Source organism: Moschus berezovskii, chromosome 14, assembly GCF_049115385.1.
Source record: "Moschus berezovskii isolate FMDL1 chromosome 14, NW_MosBer_1.0, whole genome shotgun sequence".
NCBI classification, from domain to species: Eukaryota; Metazoa; Chordata; class Mammalia; order Artiodactyla; family Moschidae; genus Moschus; species Moschus berezovskii.
In genome coordinates this window covers 28550683-28578504 of record NC_142473.1, presented here as the reverse complement: position 1 = coordinate 28578504, position 27822 = coordinate 28550683, and the positions used below count along the sequence as shown (strand labels likewise).

General features: G+C 49.9%; 1 protein-coding gene across 3 annotated transcripts in view; it reads right to left on the bottom strand.

The window, feature by feature from the left end:
• ZBTB16 (zinc finger and BTB domain containing 16) overlaps positions 1-27822 on the bottom strand; it is a 207445-nt gene that overhangs the window by 174203 nt on the left and 5420 nt on the right. The window lies entirely within an intron of this gene.

Here is a 27822-nt window from a genome sequence, read left to right as displayed (position 1 = left end):
GGACATTCAAAGATAGAATTAAAGGGCGAAGGCAAAGACACCTGAGGCTTCCACACCCACCTGGACTCAACCACTGGAGTCACAGCAGGTCAATGAAGAAAACACTGTCAGGCTTCCAGAATTTACCAATGCAGGGTAGATACTTGTGGTTTTTTATCTCCTTTTAACAGGTAATTTTGGGGTGGGGTGTGGTATATGTGTGCTTTCATCTGTTCTACAACCTCGAACCTTAATGCTTTGAATGTTCTTCTGGAAAACTTCTCTTCCCTTGATCATATAATGCAGACCAGAAGGTGACAAGTATGAAGAACCCCAAGAGCCAGGGAGGATGGAAGGAAGGGTAGGGTCACTACAAAGTGGTGTCCCCAACCTGGCTGCTCAGACTGAGAAAGGGACTGTGGCCAGTTAGTTTGAAAGAAAAGAACCCTATGTGAGCCAACCCCATGTGTTATCTGACCCAGACGTTACAACAGTCCTATATATCAGGTAGACGCTATCACTGCCCCCATTTTACAGATGGGATTAATGGGGGGAGGCAGAATCAGGAAACGGCAGCTACAAGAATGCAAGAGCTCATGGAAGTTGACTCACTGCCCATGAAATTGCTCTTTGGAGAGAGGAGAGTGGGGGAGGAGACCGGGGTCCCCTCTACACTTTACTCCCAAACATAGCTCCTGTGAGACGACGAGCCCACTAGGAGAAACCCTGAGGAGAAAGGAAGGCTTTGCTACAATAAAATCGAGAGGATCGAGATGTGCAGTGCCCGCCCCTGCCCCCACCCCGAGAGCGCAGAATTGGCCCTAAGGAGCAGCCCGGCGCTGTCTACACACGCACAGGCTCAGAATCCCAGCAGCGACCCTAGCACTCTCGCCCTCGGCAAGCCCAGGCCAAACCGCCGGTGACAAAAAGCCCTTCAGAGCTCCGGGTGCCCCCACCTTTTGTAGCAAGCCCTGGAAGGCCTGAGTGCACAAACACAGTGCCCTTTCACTGCAGCCTCCCGGGGCTCCCATTTCACTGGGGCCGTGAAAGAGAGTACTGTAAATAAAAGAGGCCTGGCTGACCTGTCCCAGCCCCGGCCCGCCGGCTCCTCAACTGTAACAGAGCTGCCGGTCAGCAGAGCCTCAGGGGCTCTGCACGGCCCCACAGCCCCTGGGTACCATAGGGCAGGAAGACCCTGGCTGGTCTGGGGGTGTCAGGGAGGAGGGGTGCACAGGCCTGGCCAGTCCCAGTGACTTTGAGGCAGTTGAGCACGTGTTTCAGTGGCTGCAGGGAGCTCAGCTCAGAACACCAGCACGTGACTGGCTGAGGAGTGGGGAGGGGAGGCCATTTGGTTTTGTTCTCTTTGTCCAGTCAACTGGACAAAGCAAGGAGAAGGGGAGTGGGCGGAGAGACTGGAGTCCACCCTGATCACAGCCCCAGGACACCATCCCGGGAAGCAGAAAGGAACCGTCTCACACTGGGTGCAGTCACATAATTACAAGAAAACATCAAGCACAGAAAGGAAGATAAGATGAGGAAAAAGGAAAAAGGCACAGGGAAGTACAGAAGTACAAACCCAAGTCTCATACACAGAGACAGAGGCCAAACCCCACGGGAGACGCACAGCCCAGAGCTGGTCAGCAAGGCACTTACGGAAGTTGGCACAAACAGGCTAGGAGAGTTCACATCTATTCACTATTTGATGGAGCTTAGGGGTTGGCAGTGAAGGCAATGGCAACCCACTCCAGCACCCTTGCCTGGAAACTCCCATGGACGGAGGAGCCTGGTAGGCTGCAGTCCTTGGGGTCGCGAAGAGTCAGACACTACTGAGCGACTTCACTTTCACTTTTCACTTTCATGCACTGGAGAAGGAAATGGGACCCACTCCAGCATTCCTGCCTTGAGAATTCCAGGGACGGGGGAGCCTGGTGGGCTGCCGTCTATGGGGTCGCACAGAGTCGGACAAGACTGAAGCGACTTAGCAGCAGCAGCAGGGGTTGGCAGGGAAAGACAAGAGAATATGGTGAAAGGTTCTTTATTAAATGCCTGCAACTTGTCTTCTCCACAGCCAGGTAGGAGGACAAAGGCATGAGGACCTTTACCCACCTCATGACACACACAGTAATTTCCACTAACTCCACCTTGGGAGGGAGGGGGGATAAAATCAGAAACTTGGAGGACAAAACAAATAAGCAGAAACAACAAGGTCAGATACATTTTGCTTAAACTTCCCACAAAGTTAAAATGCTGCAGGGGGAAAAAAATAAAAGGCAGAAAGAATCTGAGAGTTTGGTAGAGATATTAGTTATCTTACGAGAAAGGGCAGACAGCCATGGGGCACAAACCCCTATCTCGGCTAGGAAAGCCAAGGTCTCCAGACCTTTCTCACTGACAGCCCAGGGCTGGTCCACATGGCATCTAAGAAAATGAAGTCCTTTTTTTAAGTTTGCCAATGAGCTTCCCAGGATGGAGGGACCATAAAGCCCGAGTCTCTAAGCCATGGACAGGGAAGTTCTTACCCAGACCTCAGACAAGCCCCAGACATGGCCTCAACCACACAGGCTCTCCAATACTACCTTCTGACCACCGGAAAGTCCAGGCATTTCTGTGATGTGGGGCTGCTGGACAGGAGACCGGGAGCTCTCCGGCTAGGCCACGCTTCCCTCCTTTGCTTCCCAAACCACCAACAGCCTCCCAGGGCCAGCGAGGCAAGGCCTCAACTCAGAGAAACCCCAAAGTTCAAGAGGCCACCCTATCTTCCCACCCGCTCTTTGCATCAGGCCCCTAGAAATAAAGCAAGGGCGTTCTTCCTTACTCTCTCAGGCATTGAATGGCTTCACCCCACAGAAAATATACCTCACCAGAGAGACAGTACCTCATCCACAACCATCCACAACATGTCACGGCAGGGGATGGAAGAGAAGATCGGAGGGAGCCACGCTGAATGACCTAAGGGCACCCCGTCATTCTGGGCCTTCAGGTACCTGCCCGTGAGATGGGCACGAGACTATCGGCACCACTTTTCAGGCCCGAAGGCCACGAGCTGAACTGTATCATCTCTTCGTGTCCCTTCCAGATCTAAGATCTTGATTACAGGAACAATCTCAGCAGCAAACAAGAGCCGCCAAGTGACCCAGAATCAGCCATTTCCTGCCCTGAGCCTGGCTGGCTGCCCCAGGGAGGCCGCAAGTGCAGTTATAGACCTGCACCTGCCATCCGGGTGCCTATAAAACCCATGGACCTTTACAATGTAAACACTTTGGGACCTACTTGCCAAGTCGAAAAGGACAGAAAAGGGAAGGAGCCATCCAGCCTCCCTGCCCCTCTCGTCTCCAGATCTAGCTCATACCTACACCAGGTTCACCAGGCCAGCAGAGAACACACAGCACTAAAGGACGACTCCCCAGCGAGCCCTTCAGGACGGGAGCCAGATGGTCCTCCCCTCTGTCTCCTCACCAGCTAGCTCAGCGGCCTCTGCTTCTCCCCGTCTATGCCTAGTCTGGAACGGGGACGATTTCTAGGAGCCGAGAGCTGGCTGATCCCCAACCCCAGGTCTTGGGGATCAGAGGCACCCTCTACAACTCAACCCACTGAACACATCACAGGTCACCACCTTGTGCCAGGCTGGGCACTGGGAGGAAGAAAAGAAAAAGCCACAATCTCGGCCCTCTTACTGGAGCCATGGTATGGAATTCAGTGCAGTGGTACCAGCGTGCTCACCAGGCGAGCAGGTGCAGATGAGAAGTCCTTATATGAGTCCTTCTCTTCAGGATCGGCCCCTCCCAGGTTCCCTTAACCCACAGGAAATCCCCAGCAGAACCAGCAAATGTCCACCCCTTGGGCCCTTCCACCCCTCCCAGCAAAGCTCTCCCTGACACCTTTGCTCCAAGGACTGCTGCTCATTGGAATGTGGGTCTCCTCTGGGAGTGCTGGAGGGCGAGGGAAGAGGAGGATCCAGTTGCAGGGGCTCGTGGTTCTTGGCACCGGGGCCTGCTCATTGTCACCCAGTGGGTAAAGGTGGGCAGTTGTACACTGGATGCCTGCGCTTGCACAACAAGGCACTGTATCCACATTCCCGGCTACCTCCCTTCTTCACACAGCGTCTGCACACCCCAGCCCTTGCTGCTGCCTAGACGATTCCTGCCATAATAAAGATGCCAATTAGGACACATTTGGCACTGATCAGAAAAGGGGTGGGGGAGAGCAGACAGAAAAAAGAAAAGATAAAAGAAAAAGCTCCTAGCAAAGATAGTTCTGCTGGGATAGTCCCCAAGCCTGGGCCCACTTTCTGGGTTCTCTTTTTACTACCAGCTTTGCCTTGATGGCTAACCCTTAGGTGCTGTTGTGATTGTTCACGATTGCTAAATCGTGTCTGACTCGTTGCGAGCTCATGGACTGCAGCATGCCAGGCTCCTCGGCCCTCCTCTATCTCCCGGAGTTTGTTCAAATTCAAGTCCATTGAGTGATGGACATGCTATTTAACTATCTCTAACTCCTATGGTTTTTCCAGTGGTCATGTACAGATGTGAGCTGGACTATAAAGAAAGCTGAGCACCAAAGAATTGATGCTTTTGAACTGTGGTGTTGGAGAAGACTCTTGAGAGTCCCCTGGACTGCAAGGAGATCCAACCAGTCTATCCTAAAGGAAATCAGTCCTGAATATTCATTGGAAGGACTGATGCTAAAGCTCCAATACTTTGGCCACCTGATATGAAGAACTGACTCATTGGAAAAGACCTTGATGCTGGGAAAGATTGAAGGCAGGAGAAGAAGGGGACAACAGAGGATGAGATGGTTGGATAGCATCACCAACTCAGTGGACAGGAGTTTGAGTAAGCTCTGGGAGGTGGTGATGGACAGGGAGGCCTGGCGTGCTGCAGTCCATGGGGTTGCAAAGAGTCGGACACGACTGAGTGACTGAACTGAACTGAAATAAACCCTTAGTACTACACTGCAGATATTCCGAAAGCTCAGCCCACCCATTTCATAATAATGCCACCATCCATCAGACAACCTCCAGTTCACTACGCAACAAGATTCGTGGAACACTTACAATATCCAGGGCATGGCACTGGACTTGGGGGAAAGAGGAAAGGAGGAGGGATGGCTATGGAACTGAAGAGCACCCAGAGGGTACTCAGAAAGGGTGTTGGAGGAAAGAAATGAACAGAAATGGTGATAATAAGCATCAAGTTTTATCTATACCCCTTTGCATGGGAGGCTTCCGAGGGCATCTTACTTCCCACTGGCAGCCAAGGGGAGGATGCACAAAGAAAGGCTGTGAGGAGACAGCATTTGTGCTTGAACTTGAAATCTCTGGCCCTGCTGTGATAAGTAGAGAAGTTACAGCAATTGAAGGAATGAGTCTGATGCAATAGTAACATGTACTGAGCCTCCATGTGCTGGATGATGGGCTAAAAGGTTGTCAACTCGGACATGAAAAAGATGGTCCCTCCGCTTGAGGGGCATATGTCCTAAGGCATGTGCTAAGAAAGGGAAGAAGCACAGAAATGTAGCTGGAATCTAGGATCCCCAATGGTTCTGAACACCAAGCTAAGAATTCTCCAGTTGCTTCTCTAGAAAGAGGTAATGGCCACTGTGGGTTTTGAGCAGGGCAGCAGCATGATCAGAGCTCTGCTTCAGGAGGATGTGGTGATAAGCCATGGTCAGGGGCACTGCAGGAAGGCTGGTTAGGAGGCTGGATATCCATCTGATTAAGTGAGAGGGAGGAGATGAGCCAGACAAAGGGAAGGCAGGGGACACAGACAATGCCATGGTCTGAAAATGGGGGCAGAGCCTCTGGCAGAACTTGAGGACACAGAGGAGAAGACCCAAGAGGGCCAGTGCTGAACTCAACCCATGCACACCAAGTTCTAGTTTCTGGCAGGACTGGTGTACCCAGCAGGCAGCTAGAAAGGCATGTGGGCAACACAGGGAGGACAAAAATACTAGCGATAGAGATCTGGAAGTCTTCCACAGAGAGCAGACCACAGAAACCATGAGATGGAGAGAGGAGAAACAGCAAGGACATCATCTCAGGAAACACTCCGCTGTGGCGTGACAGGGCCACCTTCAGCCACCGCGGACACACAGTGACAGTGCCCCACCCGCCTCTGCTGTGAAGAGGAGAAGCTACCAGCACTTGGCAGATGAGGAAGCAGACTATGGGGACCAAAGTGTCTGCCCCTCAACAAGAGGCAAAGACATGCAGAAAACAGATAACCAACAAGGACCTACTATACACAGGGAACTCTATTCAGTACCATGTAACAATCTACAATTGAAAAGAATCTGAAAAAGAATATGTGTGTGTGTGTGTGTGTAACTGAATCACTTCGCTCTACACTTGAAAGTAACACAACACTGTAAATCAACTACACTTCAGTTTTCTCCAAAAAAATTTTTAATAAAAAAGTTCACCAATGAAGATTTTAAATAAAGGCAAGCACAGATTCTGCAGAAGTCCATGTACTAGATCACACTCCCTCTAGGGAGGGAGCTTCAGGAATCTTGAGGGGGATGGGCAGGGGGGTTGATGTTACAGAGTCCAGGAAGGTACACTGCTTTCGAGAACTAGGAGGTCACAGGCTGCCTTTGAAATAAGAGCGTCAACAAAGTCACCCTGATGAAGGCTGGATGGAGATAAACCAAGGAGCATCCTGGGGCAGAAGAACCTAAGTCCGAAGCTGAGGAGAGTGAACCTGGAAGCCCAAGGATTTCTGCAACAGCACCCGGGACTTCCGTGGCAGCACAGTGGACAAGAATCCACCTGTCAATGCAGGAGACATGAGTTTGACCCCTGGTGCAGGAAGACTGCACATGCCGAGAAGCAACTGAGCCGGTGAGCCTCACCTACTGAAGCCCCTGCACTCACAGCCCACACTCCACAACAAGAGTAGCCCCCTGCTCACCCCAACCAGAGAAAGCCCCCAAGCAGCAACGAAGACCCAGTGCAACCAAAAACAAATAAATAAAATTATTTCTTAAAAACCCCAGCACCCACCCCTACGGTTGGTTGTGAGGATGAAGTATATTCACACTCATGAAGGGCTTACTCCAGAGCGGGTGCCCGCTTAGCTGTAATTTATGAAATCGCTGCCGCTTGTTCAGCAAGGCGTCAGGTAGCTGAGGGAGAGAGGATGGATAAACCATGATCACCACCCTCACAGAGCACCTGTGTGGTAGCTGGGGAGACAAAAAGCGAGCCCAAACAGCCTGGTAAGAAGGCCGTGGAGCTTATCGTGAAATGGTGTATATTTAGAAACGCTTAGAAACACTTGTCGGGGCAAGCTGGGCAGGGTGGTGGGGTTGGGGACAAACGGTGAGAAGGAGCTTCCACAGAGGCCTGACTTGGAGACCACAGAGAAAGAGAAGGGCAACTCAGGTCCAGCAGGGGTGGGGGTGGGGGAGTAGAAAACGCCCCAAACAAAAGCACTTTCATTCCAAACCCTGCTCTCCTGGAAGTGGCCTGACGTCTGGGAGGCCCAGGGCTGAGTTGGAGCTGCTGCGTCATGTTTGCCAAGGGCAGAGATTGAACGTGAGAAAGGCCAGGTGTGCGCCAGGTCTAAGGGGGCCCTTCAATGTCGCTGACCAGGGGGCTCCACGAGGCAGTGAGTGTTGCTCAGTCGTGTCTGATTCTTTACAACCCCATGGACTGTAGCCCACCAGGCTCCTCTGTCCACGGGGACCCTCCAGGCAAGAATACTGGAGTGGGTAGCTATTCCCTTCTCCAGGTGATCTTTCTGACCCAGGGATCGAGTCCAGGTCTAAATTGTAGGCAGATTCTTAACCATCTGAGCCACCAGGGAAGCCCCAAAGAGGCAGTTCTCTCTCCCAAAGCAGGGTGTGGACTGTAGGAAGGAGTTAGGATGGGAAGAACTTTGGGGGAAAAGCCAGCATCCAATCAAGGCTGCTTGTAAAGCTCTACACCACTTCCATCCCACTCCCAAATACTCAGTGAAGGCTGGATAGCAATGGGGGCGGTGGGGGGGTTAGCATTCGGAGCGACTTCATGGCCTCTCCTCTCCCAGGTCTGTCTTCTATGAAAATCTCAGTTACCCGACCTCCAACCAACTCAGCCTTGCCCAGAACTGCTAGCCTGGCATTCAAAGAGCCCCAAGGCCTGGCTCCGATCCATTTTTTCTGCCTGCTGTCCCATTCATCCCATGTCTATCCCCTACTCCAGCTCACTGAGCTGTCTGTGGGCCACCTGCCCAAACACAGACACGGTCACCTCTTCTCACTTCCCGGCTAAAAATGGCAATATCTATCTCTACTTCTCCAAATCCTTGCCATCACCCAAGACCAGCCAATGACACCTCCTCCATGAATCCCTCCTGAAGCTTCAATCAGAACTGTTCAATTCCTCTCCTGCGCTCCCCTAGTATCTCACTAAAACAATAATTGAGCATATGTCTGATAAACACACACACACACAGAGCCATATATACATGTGTGGCCATCATGCGTTTTACTGTGAGCTCTTAAGAGGCTTTATTAACAGCCATGTGCTACCTCACAGCACTTGGTAAGCACCCAGCACACAGCAGGTGCTCAGTAAATACCTTTTGAACTGAATACCCATGGCTAAATCCTCACTTTATCAGGGTGTTCTTTAAACTATGGGTAACAATCCATTAGTGGGTCTTGATTTACAAATGTTAAATGAAACAGGAAAGTTAAACAGAAGAGAAAATATCAGAGCACATAACATATAATACAGATAAAGTTCTGCTGAACCTTCAGTTTCAGGTATGCTTGTGTAAGGCCTGGGCCTAGATGAAAAATGTACTGTTCTGTGGGCCACAGCCTCCATTCTAGGATAAACCAGCAAAGAAAAAAGCTAGTTATCACAGGTTTCATCCAAAACATAACTTCCAGAGAATTCCTGGGGGGAAAGGGGTCACTACCCATTCACTCGCCCTTAACTCCACAGCTTCAGAACAGAATCATCATGGTAGGGTTTTGGAATTCAGACAAATCACTGATCATTCTGGTAGGTCCTCTAGACTCGCCCACCAAGGCAGGAAGACCCGGCTCCAGGGTAGATCTGTAACTGGCTTTATGACTAAAAGGGGGAAATGTACAATTTAACCCTTGGCTAACCAGACCACATGCCAGAGCAGCAGTTAATCTAAACACTGTATTTTAAACCTAGAAAGCAACATTTTTAGAAGACCCAGGATCAGCCTGCTCCCAGAGCTGCTCACTTGGGCCCCTTGGAGAAGGGCATCTGATCCCTGCGAGGCTGCACAGGGCTCTGGATGCCTCCCCTTCCTGACCCTTCACCCCTCCTTCTCCCCACTCACGTCTCATCAACTCTCTCACCTTCATCTCCACTTGCTACCTGGGAATCCCGCAGTCTGGCCACAGATCTTTGAACTGGTTCAAAAGTCTCCCTCCTCAGAAGCGCTTATCCCTCTAAATAATGAATTTCCCCATCCTAATTAATGCAAAGAAAGGGATGATATACATTTCTCTGCTGCTTTAAGTTACAGCTAGTAAGACACTTTGAGGGAAGAGCAGCCTCTAGCTAAAGGGTCAGATAAGCTAAAATCAATATAAGCCACCACCTCGAATCTTTTAAATCACCACCTGCCCTCCCCTGACTATCCCTGAGCCAGACCCCTGCAGTGGGCATGCAGCAACCACCAAGCCTGCAAATGACCATCCATTCTAGCTAATATTCAGAGAGATCATCTCGTATCCAACCCCTTGTTCCTGCTACCCCCAGTGACCTTCCCCACAAAAAGAAGAATCACTGCAGTCTCTGGGAGCAATCAGACAGCCAAGTACAAGGGAAATAACCTCAGGGCAGCCAGAGGAAAGAACAGAAGGCAGACACTCAGAAGACCCATTAATAGAAGTATAACACCTCAAACAACGGAGGTGAGTGTCTGGTTCTTCACCTGCACATGTCAGTGCATGCCTTCCTTCTGATGTTGGCAGCGATATAAAATTGACAAATCTGGAAGCACCTACAACTGTGTTACGAGAATGGCGAGCTAAAATCATGGTATATGGTAAACCACTGCCTAACTAAGGAAGACACATAGCTATCCTACAACGATCTCAAAGGCTGTGGCCCAGAGTCTCTGTGACGCCAAAGAGCAGAAGTAGTGGTGGGGCTGTAAGAACTCTCTGGAAGGAGAATTGGCTGCTCAGGGAACAGCAACATCCCTGTCCTGAGGGGTCCATGGAGAGACTCGGTGGCACAGAACACACGAGAGCCTCAGAATGGGGGCTGGCCACCAAAGTCCCTTCTACCCTATCATGCATCACAACAGGACAACGCCAGAAGCCAGGACGTTAGACTCCATCATCCTTTCAAGAGCTGGGAAAACACACTATGGCTCACTTATCCATCTTGAAAGTGGCTGGGGAAGATGGAAAGAAGAAAGAAAGCAAAGTACAATGTATTTTCTACCGCAGCTCTCTGGACCCAGCCACTGGGATAGTAGAAAACCTGGCCTGGGGTTGAGATTCCAGGACAGGGGCTTCCAGTCAAGTTGTTATTATTGTTTAGTTGCCAAGCTGTGTCCTATTCTTCCACAATCCCATGGACGGTAGCCCACTGGGTTCCTCTACCCATGGGATTTCCCAGGCAAGAATACTAGAGTGGGTTGCCATTTCCTCCTCCAGGGGATCTTCCCGACCCAGGGATTGAACCTTCATCTCCTGCACTGGCAGCCGGATTCTTTACTACTAAGCCACCAAGGAAGGCCCCCTCCGGTCAAGCCCCCAAACCGAATTCTCCAAGCTGGCCTCTGGGGACCCGGGGATATCAGGCAGGGAAGGAGGATGTTTTTCCCGTCTGGTTTAGGAACTGCTTGTTTTCTGTCGTTTCGGGCTATGGGCGGTAGGTGCCAAGCAAGACTGTCCCCCTTTCAGCTTCTCTTTTTTAAGAAAAGACAAAGGAGAAAAACAAAACAAGCAAACAGCCGTAGCCCAAGCCCAAGTGTGCACTGTGGGCGGCCTACATGAGCTTCCTTTATCCAACCACAAAAAGGCATCAGTGGAACCAGCGAGGGGCCCAGGAACGGCCTTGCCCAGCAAGGGCCCGCTCCTCCGTTGAGGTTAGCAGTTAACCAGGGGCCGGGAGCCGCGGGGCCAACAGACCAAGCCCCTCTTACACAATGCGGCCCTTATCTCCCCCAGCCGCTGTCGCTCTGCAGACGCGGGCTTCGGCTGCAACCACAGCCCAGACTGGCCCACGGGAGATACCAGCCCTCCACTTGCTATCAGGCAAGCAAGCGGGGCGACGGACGGTTAGGCTGAGCTCAGACCCTCAGGTTTCTATTAAAAGAGCGTCAGACAGCCAGTAACAGTCCGACTGGCCAGCTTTTCGTGGTGTCGTTTCCTCTGATCCCAGGGCTGCAGTCCCCTCTCCCCAGTGCCTCTCCCTCTCCCAGACCCTCCGCCCGCCGAGAAGAGGTGGCAACGGTCCATTTCGTGTCACGTCATTCCATCTTGCTAGATGCTGGGTGCAAGACGCAGGGAGAGGGGCTGATGATTAACTGCTAAACAAACTCCTTTGCAGACCTGAAGGCAGAAACAGAGCCGGGGTAGCCTGGGAGCTCGGACACCGGGGGACAAGATGACCAGTGAGGGCAGCTCAGACCTTGTCACTTTCCTGCTCAAACACCTTCAGAGGTTCCCAACTGCCCCAGGATAAAGTCCCCGAACTAACAACAGTTACGTTTATTGAGCAACTACCTTGGTCCAGGTCCTGTGCAGAATGTGTTAACTGCATTATCTGAAATCCTCAGGCAAGCCCCCATGATATCCCGCATGATAACCCCACCGTAGGATGAGGAAACCACAGCTGACAGTGTTTCGGGCGTGTGGCCAAGATCAGAGTCTACAAGTGGCAGCATGACAATCTGTCCTCAGGCCGCCTGTGTTCTTCCCACCCTTCCACCCTGCCTTGTCCCCTCCCTGGCTTGGCACTCTCTGGCACCCCCCACCTGACCCTAACCTACCATTCCATTATTAATCACCCTCATTCCAGCCAAAGGGAATGTTGTATTATCCAGGACCCCAGCATTTACCACAATTGCAACCCCACAGTTTTTCAGAAGAATACTAGCTACATTTCTCCCCCATCCAGAAAGCCCCACAAGGCCAGACACTCTGTTGTCTTGCTCACCACTGAATTCTAGGGGCCTAATCGGGGGCCCCACACACAGTAAGTGTGCAACAACAAAAAGAAATGTTTTAATTAAAAATGAATCCCTCCAGGTGGAAGGCATTTCATCTCTGAATTGCCTTGTGTTTTTTTTCCAGTATACCTGCCATAATCTTTCCATTTTCTACTTTCTCTCGTTGTTATCAACCTACTCGTACACATTTGCAGTATTTTAACTCAACTGCTCAAGTTATAAGCTCCTCAAGGGCAAGTCCCAGGTCTTACCAATACTCAAAACCCCAGAGCAGTGCACTGCCTGACAATCTAAAGAATTCAGTGCACACTAGTCCCCTTGGCCTGAGCAGGAGACAGGTTAATGAGCACCCCACCAGGCCAGTCACCGTGCCAAACATCCACCCACGCAGCCAAAGATCCGAAACTGCCCTGAAGTCAGATTCTATTCTCATCCTTCTTCAAATCCTCCTTGGTGGCAGAAGCAGGGAGCAGACCCCGGCAGCCACGGGGAGGTTTGTGAAGAAGGAATTAAAGTAGGCAGGGATATGGATTCTAGTCCTTACTAATTTGCTATGTGACCTTGGGTGAGTCACAGAGCCTCTCTGAACCTCCGTACTTTACATCCTAAACAAGCATGCCGAAATAAACAACGTATGGGTCCTTCCAGGTCTATCAGCCTACGATTACCAGTCACCTTGAGAGCCCACAGCTTGGGAGGCAGGTGAGGGTTCTGAGAGCTTTCCCTCCCCAGGAGGTGAAAAGAGGGGTGAAGACTCGGGGCACCCAGAACCGCCCTTGCCCCACTCCCCAACCTTCTAAAAACAAACAAATCCTAGCGAGAGAATAAGCCCGTCCCTCTCACTAGGAAAGAAGACAACCAGGATTTGAATATGGATCGGAAGTAAAGAAAACGGAGAAAGCAGATACCAAAACAGATTTTCAATAACTAACTTCCCTTTGGTTAAACCTGAATTTTTTCCCACATATGTGGGACTTTCACAGATCCAGTCGGGGAGCATTCAAATTAGCACCACCTGGCCTTAAATACCGCACAAAACACATAGTAAGCACTTTGCTTTTATTTATGTCATCAATGGTTTCAATGGAATGACTCATGCTTCCTCTTTAACACTCGGTGTTAATATGTTTTACTATAAATAATGCAGAAAGCGAGGAGAGAGAAGGAGAGGGTCTGAGCGGTGCCCCCTCCCCGACCCCCTGCCCAGCCAGGTCACAAAAGATTCAGGTCTGACGGACAATCCCAAGGTGAATGGGACTGACTGACAGCCCAGTGGTGGTTCCCACGGAGAGGAAAGTCAAATATTCCTCCCTCCAGCCTTGCGGTGTTGAGGACAAGTAAGGATGTCAGAAAAGGGGACTAGCCACGCTGAGGGTGTGCCAGGCACCAGGATAGGATTTTAACACACGAGCTCCTTTAACCTTCCCAGGAGATGGAAGTCAGGATTCACTGGGGCTCCTAAAGCCTCCTGTGCCTATCCCCTTGGAGAATATATATCCGAACTCAATCCATTCTTCCTGACTCCCAACAACACTGACTCGTGACAGGCTAGATTTTTTTTTTTAAACACCAGAAGTGGCCTCTTGGGAGTCCAAACTCACAGGAGGCCAAACCACAGATGCAGAAACGCTCCAGCAATGAGATGAGTCTCCCCCAGGCCTAGAGGGGGTGGGTGAGGGTGGGGCGACTCCTTCAGGGTCATCAGTTGGAAGTCACAAGTCCCTTGGCCCTGTTCACCTCCCACCCAAGAAGTAAGGCCCCATGCACCCTGAGCTGAGCTGACATGCCCTCTCTACACACTCTCTCCAAAAATCTGCCTTCAGAGTCAGCCACAGTCAACAATGTCATCACATACTATATTCACCAGATTTGTCACTGAATTATTTCGACCATTTCCAAAAGTCAAATCTACCCTCCCAGAAGACGAGGCAAAAGAATGTGGCACAGGCTTCAGAAAGGATTCCAAAAGATTTCCAAAATGCTTGGGGCCTGGGCCACATCAGAGGACTAAGTGATCACTTACTAGATACAGAAGTTTCTTTACTACAGCAAGTAGCACTTCACAAACGAAGACCTTCATATTCACTATGCGCTCAAATTTGTTTGTTTGCCTAATTACTAAGTCGTGTTCAACTCTTTTGCGACCCCCTTGCGACTGCAGCCCATGAGGCTCCTCTGTCCATGGGATTTCCCAGGGAATAATGCCGGAGTGGGTTACCATTTCCTTCTCCCGGGCTTCTTCCCGACCCAGGGATCAAACCTGCGTCTCCTACATTGGCAGAGGGATTCTTTATCACTGAGCCACCTGGGAAGCGCTCAAATTGTTCGTCTATTATTTCACCTGCTGACTGCTAGCGCAAGAGCAGTCAGTGCTACCTTCCATTTAGCAGTGCCCCAAACAAAAGACTTCCCTGGTTCCTTTCATAGTTGCTCCCTAGGGCCAAAACAGAAGGCTTCTAAGGGCCTAGTTCTAAGGCTCAGAAGTGCCTATTTGCACAGAGCCTTCTCTCTGTTATACCTTTTTTTGTGTGGCCATACTATGCAGCTTGTAGGATCTTAGTTCCCTGACCAGGGATGGAACCCAGGCCCACAGCAGTGAAAGCATCAAGTCTTACCCACTGACCCGCCAGGGAATTTCCTCTTTAAACGTTATTTTATCCAAATAACCACCTAAAAGGTATACTGGCCACAGAGCACAGAAAGGCTAAGTAACTTATTCAAAGCATCCAGCTAGTAAATCTGGAGTCTGGGTTTTCATCCAGGATGTCTTACTCTGAACTTTGCATTCTTCCCATCACTGCATATTTTTCCTAGAAAACAGCACTTCCACCACCTCCCAGAGAGCCTCTTTCCTGCCACCCCCACCCCAATTCCTGGGCCGTATTTCACTATCTTCAGCATCTTCTGGACTTTGTGCTCACTATTTCAACTTCCCAGTAAGTCTGTCCGCGTAGATACCCCTGCTCTAAATAGCACCCTCTGTGATCTGCAAACATTACAAGGACATCAAAACAAAGCTATCAGTTGGGTTCCAAGCCTTAGCAGCCAGTCCAAACTCTTTTGTTTGATTCTCAGACAGCTTATTGACTAGGCGATGGGGTCAGAAGTTTTCACCTCGCTTCTTCCCCAACCAGGCACTCTGCTTAAAGAAGCAAATTCAGGGCAGGTAGGAAAAGTCCATCCCTTGAAGGTTTCAGATTTACATATTTTTAGTAAGCACGCATTACTTATCAGCCTACAACTTGTGGGAGGGGGAGAGGATGGAGAAAGAGACAGGAACTCAAGAAGCAAGATTACCGACACCCTCTCCCATCTTGCATGAACACGGGTCTCGACAGCCCACTCGTTGAAACGTTCTCAGAGGCTGCCTGTCCACACGGAGGGGGAGAAAGGCAGAGGAGGGCAGGAAGCTGATAAACTGGGTGATAAATGCAGCGGCTGTGTTTTACAAGATACCTGTTTTCTGCCATCAGGTGCCCTCACACATTTCCACCCCAATCTGAAAGAGGGTCCGAGCTCCCCACCTGGTCTCTCCTTCCTCATTCCACCCTTCACCCTGACCCCAACAGTTTATCTTTGCATATTGAAAAAACTGGCATTTATCAAGTAATCTACTCCTCATAGATTGTTAAACAGACCACAGGGGTTATCAGTGGAGTTGATATAGGAAGATAAACAGCAATCTCTTATGCAAATAGCACTAAGAATGCAGGACTGGCCACAGGACAAAATCGGAATTTAGGAGAACGTGAATCTTAACACTTTTCCCTCAGTTCCAACCCTGGAAACCCACAGGAACGTGGAGAAGATTTCCTGGGTGGATTTGCCTCTCCTGTTTTTCAGGGAGGGGCAGGTGTGTGTGTGTATGTTGCTCCAACCTGCTTTGCAAGAGTGGTGGCTTCATGTCTAAGAGAACCTTCCATGGCTAGAATCCATGGCCCAAACTTTCTCCTCCTTGCAACAGCCATTTCATTTTTCTGGGATTCAGAACCATTGGAGTATGCTTTGTTCAGAAAGGTTGAAAAAGCTATTCTCCAAGGTGAGAGCAGGGGTCAGCGGGCAGTAGGGGAAAAAAAAAAACCAAGGAAAACCAGGAGTTGTGGGTTCTGGACACCATCCACGGGACTAGCAGGTACGGACTACCTACTCCTGGGTTCGGCAGATCTGCCTTTCCCAGAAAGAGGCAGGCCCGGCTGGCATCTTTTCAATCCCTTCTCATTATTTTAAGGGCAAATTTGCATCAAGCACCAAGAAGTGAGTGGCTCCAAGTGACAAAAGAATTGCACTCGGACGGATGGACAGACAGAGCAAGCTGCTTCTCACACCAGGCTGTGGGCTAGGGAGGGGGAAACGGGAGAATGACAGAATCCAGGGCTGGCCAGAATGAAAGCCTGAATGGAATAGGCTAATTTACACAGGAAGTAAGCACTTACCAGACCCTTCATCTCAACACACAAAACCCTCCGCCATATCTGGAAGCAATTACATCCAGTTAACATGATCTGCTTGCCACTAAAATTAACTGCAAACAGAAATATTTTTCACTTTTTTGCAACAGGAGATGCCAAGATTTGGCCTATCCCCTCCCTCGAGCCATTGAATCTGGCTTCTGGGGAATATTTAGCAGCTACTCAGCTCAAAACACAAAACCCACTCTGTAGCTGTCAGGACACAAAAAGTAAAATAGTGGATAATTATGAAGGGGGGAAGGAAGGGGGGTCGCCGGTGGCAATGAAAACCATTGTGCTAGGAATTGAGGCAGGGGCCAGCCCTGGGCCCTAAACGGGTCTGCAGCGCTCGAGAGTCCAGCCCTGGTTTTCCACGCTCAACTTCAAGGAAAGAAAAATGTTTTTAGAGTCACTCGATTTAGCAGCGGCTTCACATTGTTTTTAGGTACCGGCTTTATCCCTTCTGCCAAGGGGACGGGGGTGGGGGTATATAAGGAGGTAGACTCAGAAATGTTAGCGGATCCTTAATTTAGCAGAGAATCGAGGGGACAACTGTCACGATTTCACTTTTGCATCGAACATTTCCAATCCCTACTCTGCAAACGCCCTCAAAGCAGCTTTCACCTGCTCCAAGAGGGGCAGGAGCCGCTGTTTACGTAAACGGATGGAGAGAGGGTTGAGGGGAGTAAGAACGACCTCCCAGAAAGTGTGTGTGCCCCGCAACGATCAATCGAGGGTCCCACTCCCCAAAACCCTGGCTAACAGTTACCAGAGAGTTACGGTGGTCATCAGCTGACCACGCCTGTCCTTCACTCTTTGCACCCAACCACACAGTCAGTAAGAACTTATTTTTATTTTTCCTTGAGCTACTGTCAACGATGCCATAAATGCAAGAGACGGAGGGACAGGTCTGTTTCGCAGTTCCGGGGGCGTCCCATCCCAGCCCTCCCTCCCCCGCCAGGCCCACCCTTTCCCAGCGACCCTGGTGCAGTTCACCCCTTTGTCACCAGGGGCCTTTAGCAAGGCAGCGGCCGCAGCAAAAGTGACGCATCCTCTCTCCAGACAACTCACAAACGCCTCTTCTCAAAGAGTCAGGCCAGAGTTCACCTTGAGAATGAGGTCAAACGCTGCTGTTCTCCACAAAAGTCACATTTACAAACGTTACTCACAGGTAGAAAAAGACAGAAGGAGAAGCCACCTAAGCAGTCTTTCCGTAAAGATTTTAGCTTGTGATGAGGGGGAGAAACGGTCTTGATACTCGAAAAAAGTGCTCTGCCATTCTCCCCCGTTTTTCAAACCATGTTATGATGAGCAAAAAGGAAACACGCACGTCCCTCCCAACACTGTGCCCTGAGACCAGGCCACGTGCCTGGCCCAGGGGTCCCATGCGCGCCATCCTAGGAACATCATCAGGACAGCACGCATGAAATTAACATTATTAACTTCCTGGTTCAATGAGGAAGCAGGTGGCTAGGTATCTATCGCGGAGCTCCAAACAGGCAGAGAATGGATTCAAACCCAGGTTCAATCGCAGACGCAAAGCATCCCAGGTTCCCACCCATCCGAAGGCAACAAGCACTCCTGAACTTCAATCCAGATGGTCCAGGAAGGAAAAGCAAGCAAAGCGTCCTCCTGAAGTTCTAGCAGCCACTCCACCAGCCAGCACGAGGGCGCCGTCCTCCACCCCCCAACACCTAGGTGCACACCCTGAGCTCTGTCACCACATGGCGGCCCAGGCATGGAAACGGTTAAGTCGCCCTCGCTGCATAAATCAAAAGTTCAAGGCTGCAACATACCACAATGATTCCCTCTTTACATATGACAAGAACCAGAGAGGGGCTGAAATCCCAAGCATCCTGAGCGGGGTCTCCCCAGCCCGCACAGGTTACGCCGCCAGGGTCAGGGCCGAGGACCTTTAGCGGCAACATTCATTTCCTGAACAGGACAAGTTCTCCTGACCATAAAGCTAACAGGAACTTCCTCGCACGGCAAGCTCCGGCTGACAGGGCTACTTGTCACTGGCCACGCAGGAGGAGAGCGCTGGTTCCCATTAGCGGGTTATGATGCCAGGTGCTACTAATAAGGTACATCGGCAAGAAACAAGAGCCTGCTAAGCTGTCTCTCCAACTCTGGAAGCAATCAGGCCTGGGCTGCAGGGCTGGGGAGGGGCCTTCTTTAAAGGAGGGGTTTGGGGGTGGCGTGGGTGGAGGGAGGTGGGAGCTTCAGCCACTGTAGACCCCCGGCAGCATCTAACCTGCTGAACAGCTTAAATAAATACATTTCCAACAATCCCTCCACATTTCCCCCAGCTACCATAAAAAGACTCCCCCAAATTAACACTCATAATGTTTCCCCCAGCGCTCCAGGCCTGATGGATCACCGAGGGCCATTACACTCGGCCACATCTGCTTCTCACTATGGCAAGGAGAGTTGTGCCAACAGGCCTAATGGCATTAAGATCACAACACTCGGCTAATCCACTTAGAGACCAACGGCAGGAGAGGGTGGCTGGGGGCTTGGAGCAAGAGGCTCCCTTGTCAGGCTGGGGTCACAGGAGGAGCGGGAAGCGTGGGGGGCGGTGGGGGCAGCCTCACATGTGAGTCCCTGCTGGGTGTTCATGTTACAGGGCACCCATTTAGCACGTCTGCACAACATTGAGAGGTAAGGGGCTACACAACCTCCCTTTACAGAAGGGGCGCCTGACCGTTCAGACAGGTGAAGCCATCCACCCAAATCTGCCCAGATCCACCACGAGGCACTCAAACGCACGTCTGAGATCAGTTTTTATGCCCCTGTCCTATACACCTTGTCTGCCTGCAGAGTCAGGGGTGGTGGGGTGTCTGTCTCATTCTTAGCATGCCTGGTGTATACACCCTTACTTATCACCTCGGACGATCTAAATGACCCTAAACAGGGGAGACTGCGAAACACTCCTTCCAACTGGCCCACGACTCCTCCTCCTCCCATCAACATTTCTGTGACTGCACACTCTAATAAAACCGCCAGGAATGCCCCCTCTGTTTCAGGGAGTTCTTTCTCTCATCTAACCTGGATTCGTCCCACTACAAAGCTGGACACATTCTGTCCCTGCCAAAGAATGTCATGTCTCGAGGACAAGAGTTGAAAGACGGCAAGAAATTTAGAACCAAGCAGGTTTCTGTGAGTTGTTAGCCGAAGTTTCCGTGCTGACGATCAAGTACTGGATTCCCTCTTGGCAGCTGCAGAGATAAGCCTCGCATAGGCAAAACCCAACCAGAGTTTTTCTAGACTGAGCCAGCATAATAAGGACACGGGGGTTTTTAAGGGGAAACAGTAGAAAGGGGTATTTCTGATTATGCTGGCATGCAATTAACGGCACGGGATTTTTATTTTTGTAAGTGGGTTTCTTTTTCTCTTTTTTTCTGTTTTTGAAGTCAGCATAAACCCCCTTTATTGCTAGAATCTGGCCTCTCCCTGTGTCTGTAAGAGATGATGGACTCCTGTGACCCCAGCCCCTCAAGATACAAACCCTTCCAGGTAATCAGTACTCTCCCTCCCTCTTCCCAAGCCACCAGACAAAGCCAGGAGGCCAGAACTGGCCAAGCGGTGAGCCTCCTGGTCAGCAACTTCAGGGAACATGGAGCTGGTCTTTCCTGTATCCTCCCTTCCCTTCTGATTCCATCAGGGACTGAAGATCCAAGCGGGACATTGTAGAAACAAGCACAAACATGAAGCCAGAAGACCTGGGCACAAACCCTGGTGCCACCCTTCACCATCTCACCAGGGAACAGTCCGTTAACCTCTCAGGCTTCCCTCTGTCCATCAGGGAATGGGAAACAAATATCTAACCCCAGCGGGTGGCTAGAGGTTTTGAGAAGATACTGACTACGAATGCACTCAGCATGTGTATCAAGCACTCAAGGCGATATTTGCCGAACCTGCCCTTAGAAGCATCCTGCACTGTTGCTGGGGGGTGGGAAGGGGCTTGGTAGCATGCTGCCCCCAAAGCCCAGACTCCTCTAGGTGAGGAGGCATCTGTGCTCCCATCACGGTGATTTGCTGGCCTGGCCATGCGCACACGCCACAGGACCTGGTGTTGGTGAGTGGCCTCAGCATTCATAACTGGTGACAGTGGAGTGCTGCCCAGCTCAATTTAAAAGAAGGCTGCAATGACTCATCAGGCTTCAGGTCAATGGGACAAAGAGTGCCCTGGCCACAGTGCCTCAAGAGTGCAGCTTTTTGGGGGGAAATGCGGGTGTTCACTGTGAACCAGCTGCAAAAACACCAGCGGTTCTCAGGTGCGGGATAAACGGACACCTCTGAGGGCAAGCAGGACCTCAACCAACAGGAACACAAACTGTACCCTGCACTGCCAGCTTCACATCAGCAAGGGTGGCAAAAATACCACAGCAAACATTTGCTCTCTGCTGTTCTTCCATGCTCATGACAAACATTGAGTGATTAATTCCTGCAACAACCAAGCGAGTAGGTATTGGGTGATGATCCCCATCTTACAGACAAAACAGGCAAAGAGAGGTTAAGTAACGTAACCAGAGCCACACAGCGCTAAGTGAAATCAAGATTCTGACCCAGAGAGTGTAAGTTGCTCAAAATGCCCATCACTAAGTGAAAAAGGTGGTGCTGGAGGCTGGGGAGCGGGGACGCGGTGGTAGATTTTCCTTACTAACAAAATAAATGCCACTGAGTCAGAGTTTTCACTTAAAACCACCAAAACAGAATTTGACTACAAACACCTTTACTTATTGTGGAAAATTCCAGAACCTTCCTACGGGCAAATTGAGGCACGCCTGTATTCATTTAGCAAGACTTTTTATGTCTCACACGTGGGCTTTTGGTTGGACTTGTTTTAAAGTCATTAATTTTTTTGAATGAAAATAACTAGAACTGTTTTTCCCCTGAATTAGCAAGAAATCCGAGCTGTGAATGGAGTTTTGATTTTAACAGTTTAGGATAATCACTATTTTAAAGATTCATAAATAGCTTTCCTAGAACAAGCAGGAGGGAAAAGTACTGCTGAACCGAAGCTTTCTTCCCCTCTCCTTCTAGCAATTAGCAGCTCCAACCAATAGTGACAGCAAGTTAAAATGGGACTTTTCACTGAGATGAAAGAGTAGGCAACTTTCTTCCATTAGAAAGAAAATAAAAGAACTCATCTTCAAACTTCCCAAGAGTTCAGTCTATATTCCAGATGACTCAGTAACCCTAAACAGGTTGAAGCATTAAAAAACAAAGTCAGAGCAGACAGAATCAAATCAAACTGACTCCCTATTTTACTGGCTGACTGCCAAACCAGATTCCAAAACAGAGCAAAATTCGAATAACCAAAATGACTTCATAAAGATATAAGTGAGTGCCAAAGGAGCAAAGGAGAAGTTTGTTGTTTTTTTTTTAAGAGTTCAACAAACCAGAAATAGCTCATCGAAGGGCCTGGTTTTACAAATTAAGACGTTAAACTCCAGAAAAAAAAAAAAAAAAGAGACTGACAATAGTGACAGAACTGAAAAACAAAAAATACAGAAGCAGCCTCCAAAATGGCAGGACACAACACCACAAAGCCATCTTCCCATCTTCACAACCAGTGACCTCTTGAACAGACTAGATTTCCAGGAGCCCAGGAGCTTATAAACTTAAGTCATTCATCATCCCCAAAGGATACTTCCTGGAAACAGAAATGGTTTCAGAAAGGATTTGGGCAAATCTGTGAATGACAGAGCAGCCATAAATAGCCATTAAGAGAAGCCGGGCTCCACCTGACCTTTAGGATTGACGTCAAGGAACAGAGTTGCAACCTCCAACGGTGGTATCTTAGGGATGGTACTGGCGCCCAGAGACTAGGTCAGATGGATCTGACCTAGAATGGCAATGCCCATGTGCTTATATGGCCTGGCGTGGAGCTCCCAGGCCTGCAAATTAGAAGGCGAGCCGAGCTCCTGTCTCTAGCCATTTATAGACAGCTATGTGACCTTGGGCATGTCACTTACTCACTCAAAGCCCATTTTCCTCATCTGTAAGTTGGAGCTGATGACGGTGACAATCCCTTACCCAAATCTTTGGTGCTTTGGAAATCCAAACTGTTCAGATTCTGAAAAGGTACTATGGGGCCTTGAGAGTTCACCAGGCCCAGAAGTAGTCTAGGGAACCACTCTGTAATCAAACACATTAATATTTTTGCAGCAAAACATATGAATATTCAAAATAGGCGAGATAAATATAGCCTCACATAAGTTCAGATCAGGTTTTGCCACTAAATGAGTTTGCTGCAAACTTACACAAAGCCTTTCAGCTTTCAGAGGTTCTCGGACTTCTCCATCACAGGTATGGAAAGAGAGACCTGCACCCCCTGAGGGAAGGCCAGGAGGTTAAGAGAGATGAAGTCATTAAAGGTGCTTCGCAGGGGCTTCCCTGGTAGCCCAGGAGTGAAGAATCCGCCTGCAGATGCAGTAGACACAGGTTCGAGCCCTGGGACGGGGAGATCCCACATGCTGCAGAGAAACTAAGCCCAGGCGCCACAAGTATTGAGCCTGTGCTCTGCAGCCCGGGAACCGCAACTACCAAGCCCATGTGCCTACCAAGCCTGTGAGCCCTACAGGCCATGCTCCGTGACTAGAGAAGCCACCACAATGAGAAGACTGTACACTGCAACGAAGAGTAGCTCCTGATTGCCTTAACTAGAGCAAAGTCCACACAGCATCAGAGACCCAGTATAGCCCAAAATAAATAAAGTACTTTTAAAACAGGTGCTTTGCAAAGGAAAAAGTGGGACAACTGATAAAAGGCATTATTAATATTACTGCTGGGACTTCCCGAGTGGTCCAGTGGTTAAGAATCTGCACTTCCATTGCAGAGGGCATGAGTTCAGCCCCTGATTGGGGAACTAAAATCCTGCATACCGCATGGCCTGGTCAAAAAATAAATAAATAAAAATAAATTTAAGTACCTTTAAAAAAATATTACTACTGTGGCTATCATTATCCCACTGGATGCTCTTTTCCAAACAGAACCTGGAATGACCTCAGCGGTGCCTAAAGCTGACAGAATGATGAGAAGGGACCAAGAATTCAGGGCAACATCTAAATTCTCCAAGTGGCCTAAACCAAGGTCAACAGTTACCGGCCCTCTACATGGTCAACCACTGAAAACCGTGCAGCTGGCCACCTGAAAGACACCAAGGCAAGAGCCAGGCAGGACCTGATGGCTCAGCAACATGGTCATGCACACTAGACCTGGCCTGGGGAGCCTCTGAACAAAGCTGTACTCCTGAGTGCAAAGACGGGGCTGGGCCCATCTCTGGGGTTCCTGAGCATGCCTGCAAGAACCAGACAAGAGCTCCTCCTGTGTGTATGCAGGACACACAGTGCTGATCCTAGGGCTTGTCTGCCGGAGATCCAGAGGTTCTTGGGAAGCCAGATCCCACCCTGATTCTGTGGCACTTTAATTCAGAAACGTATTAAGACCAGGTTGGGAATTCCCTGGCAGTCCAGCGTGTCAGGACTACTCGCTTCCACTGTAGGAGGCACAAGGGTTCAATCCATGGTCAGGGAACTAAGATACCACAAGCCATGCAGCATGGCCATAAAAAACAAAAAAAGACTTAGGTTCATGAGCCTGGGGAGACTGAGGCCCAGGAGGGCTGTGTTGACTCCTAAGTCAATCACATTATTCCCTATAATCTTATCATATGTACGTAACTCTGAGAAGGAGACTATGCACCTGGCCTAGTTCAGCTGGTCCCCAGATCAGATCCAGACAAGGCCCAGCCTTTCAGGGAGAGAAGGAGACAGAACAGAAATCAAGTTTAAACAAACTGTTAGTTCACTCAGTCATGTCCGATTCTTGAGACCCCATGGACTGGCGCCCACCAGCTCCTCTGTCCAAGAGAATCCTCCAGGCAAGAATACTGGAGTGGGTTGCCATTCCCTTCTCCAGAGGATCTTCCTAATCCCGGGACTGAACCCAGGTCTCCCACATTGCAGGCAGATTCTTTGTCATCTAAGCCACCAGGGAAATTTAGAGGAGAGTCCAACCTTCCCAAAGAGACCCTCCCTCCCTCAGACGTTATCTTCTGCCATGTGAGCCTGCTGGGGAGGTTTTAGAATCCAGCATTGCTCCTGCATCTGCCTGGAGATAGATCTGCTTATCCAGCAGGCCCGCTGATTGTTCTGACTTCCTTCCGGATCCTTTAGGCAGGTAAGCCCCATTTGATTTACCCAGGTAGCATCTCTGTGTGGGCTTTCCATCAATCCATCAGGCAACATCTGATACTATTTTTACATCTCACCATGCACTGCAGGAACCATAACTTTACAAAGTTTCACTCCAACTGTCACCCCAATAGGCTCCCCTCTCCCCAGCCTGGAACCAAGCCACAAGGAAAGCACACTGATGTGATTCTATCACACACCTTCCTGCCTGCCTCCCTTCCCTACACTCTCCCCCTCCTTCCTCTCCATGCCCTTCTGCCCATCACCTGCCACTCTCGCCCCGCAAGAAGAAAAGCAACTATGCGAGCAGGTACCTAACCTTTACCAACGCTCTAGCCTACTGGCTTACCAACAAAATAAAATAAATCCGGTAGCCTGTTATTTCATCATGTTCATCACTATCACATCCACAGCCTCCTGACATCAAAATCTCCCACCCTGATTGTTTTGTCTTGACTTTTTTGTTTGTGTTATGCTGGCAGCTTTACACAAGAGAACAGCAGGAAATCGGGAAGCAGCACCTTCATCCTGGAGGTCTGGGAGAGAGAAGAGAGGTGAAGCCTCCTGAAAGCACGTCAGATCGGAAGCCAGGGGCTGCCAGTGAGAGTGAGGGAGGAAAGCATGCAGGAACATTCTCTGTCGCTGATCTCCTTGGACCCCACAGCTTTCCACCCAGGGTACAGCCCCAGGCTCCAGCTACTGGGGTGGCGGCAGCCCACTTTCCACCCTCAGTGAATAGCACATTCTCCCGTGTCAGCAGCCCAGGGCACAACACCAAGGACGCCAGGACTGGCGGCTCACCATCACAAGCTCAGAAGGACGGCAACATCCTTTGCACAACCTCCCAGCCAACTAAACCCCTCAATGGCAGGGCCGTGGACACTATACCGTGGAACTCAGAGCCACGGGGGCGAAGCAGAGATGAGACCCAAGTGAGGCAGGAGACTGAGGGTCCAGCCCTCACCCTCTTGGTTTCTAAGTGCCAGTCGCAGCTCCAGGGATTTCTGGATGTTCCTTTATTAATCCAGCACCCCACCCTGCAGAACACCTCCATTTTAAAGAAAGTAAAGCAAGACTCAGAAAGGTTACATAACGTTGCCAAGCTCTCAGTGCTAGACATAGCTAGTTCTGTTACCCACGCTCTGGTGGGGAGCAGGGTGTAGAACACATCCAACCCTCCAGCTCTCCCCAGAGGAACAAGGGTCCCACAGAAAACTCCTGGGAGAGTAATATCTTTTGCAGCCCTCTCAGGTAAAGGAAATGGCAACCCACTCCAGTGTTCTTGCCTAGAGAATCCCAGGGAAGGGGGAGCCTGGTGGGCTTCCATCTATGGGGTCACACAGAGTCGGACACGACTGAAGTGACTTAGCAGCAGCAGCAGCAGCAGCAGGTAAAGAGAAGCAAAAACAACCCAAGAAGAAGCCAGGAAAAAAAAAAAGAAAAACCTACTTCCCAGGGCACAGGGGTTGGGGAAAATGGGAAAAGGTAGTCAAAGGTAGTCAAAAAATAAATGAGTCCTGGGGTTATAACACACAATATAACTATAGTTAACAACACTGCATTACATAATGAAAGTCGCTAAGAGAGTAGATCTTAGAAGTGCTCAAGAAAAAAAAATTCTCTATCTAGAGTGATGGATTTTAATTAAGTCAACTTATCATAGTGATCATTTCATAAAATATTCAAATACCAAATCATTATATACCTGAAACTGCTATACGTCAACGAAATCTCCATTTTAAAATTACTTTCCACTATACCCCATTTCTCATAGCACATAACTGAAATAATTCACATCCGGAGAAGGCGATCAATGTATCTGGTCAAGTCTGGGGAGAGGGTTTCCTCTTTAGGAAAGTGTGAGCAAAAACACACACAACCTCGGTCTGTTTCTGAGCAGTACAAGCATCACGAAGACACACCTTAGTGGCGGTTATTTTTCGCACCCGACCGGAAGAGAATCAGCTACGTGGAGCTCAGCGGCACTTTCCAAAAAGTAAGTCTCAGAAGGCCCGGTTAAGCGGTGTTAGAGGAGGTTCTGACTCAGCTTGGTGGAATGAGATGACCTCCAGGTGCCTCTAACTCCATGCCTCCACCTCTTCTCCCCACACCTCCTCCTGAACGGTCAACAGAAGAACTGGGGGGTGGGGGACAGCGAGGAGAGGAGTGCAAAACTGAAGAATCCACCCAAGATCTGCAGCACAGCAGGCAAGAGAGTGCAGGGAAATGTTATCACAGATGACAAAGAGAAACTGGATTTCTTGACACCCCTCGCCTGACCCAGGAACTGGAGGGTAGGTAATGTGATGGGCACATCAAACTCACTACAGATTCCCTCTGTGTTTACTCCACTTCTGATGAGCAATTTCAAAACCCTTCGTTGTGCAGACAAGACACTCTTTCGGACTGAATAACTCCGAGAGGCAGCAAAGTGCAAGAAGGTTAAGACCTGCATTTGAATCCAGCTCTGCCTCTCTGTATCTACATGACCCTGGGAAAAGGTCTTATCTCCCTATGGACAAGAACATCATCTACCTGGGAAAACTGCTGTTTACAAAAATATGACTCCACGAAAGCACTTGAACCAGGCATGTCATAAGGGCTATTTCACAGAGAAGGAAACAGAAGCCAGAGGGAAGCCGATGCTGGCCCAAAGTGGTATTTAATTCAGTGTGAGTAGAGATGGGTTAAGAATAAGACTGCAAGCTGCAAAACCAATGTCTCTCATACCCATCCTTCTCCCTTGAATTTAAATCAGCTCCCCCGAAACGTGTTTACAGGGACAGAGAATGAAAAGGGAGAGGAGGCAACATTCCTGGTGACGAAGGTTCACCAGGAACAATGTTCGGAACCTGCAGCTGCTCTTGGGTCTAAGCAGACTCCAGCCCCTCCCCTCCGCCTGAGCTGCAGACACGCCGGCCTTAGCAGGAACCACCGCAGGGGAACTCAGGTACCTGAAACCTGGCAGAGTGGCCAGACCCCAGCCATGGGCCCTTCCTCCTCACCCCACCTTTCCCTCCCTCCACTTTAGGA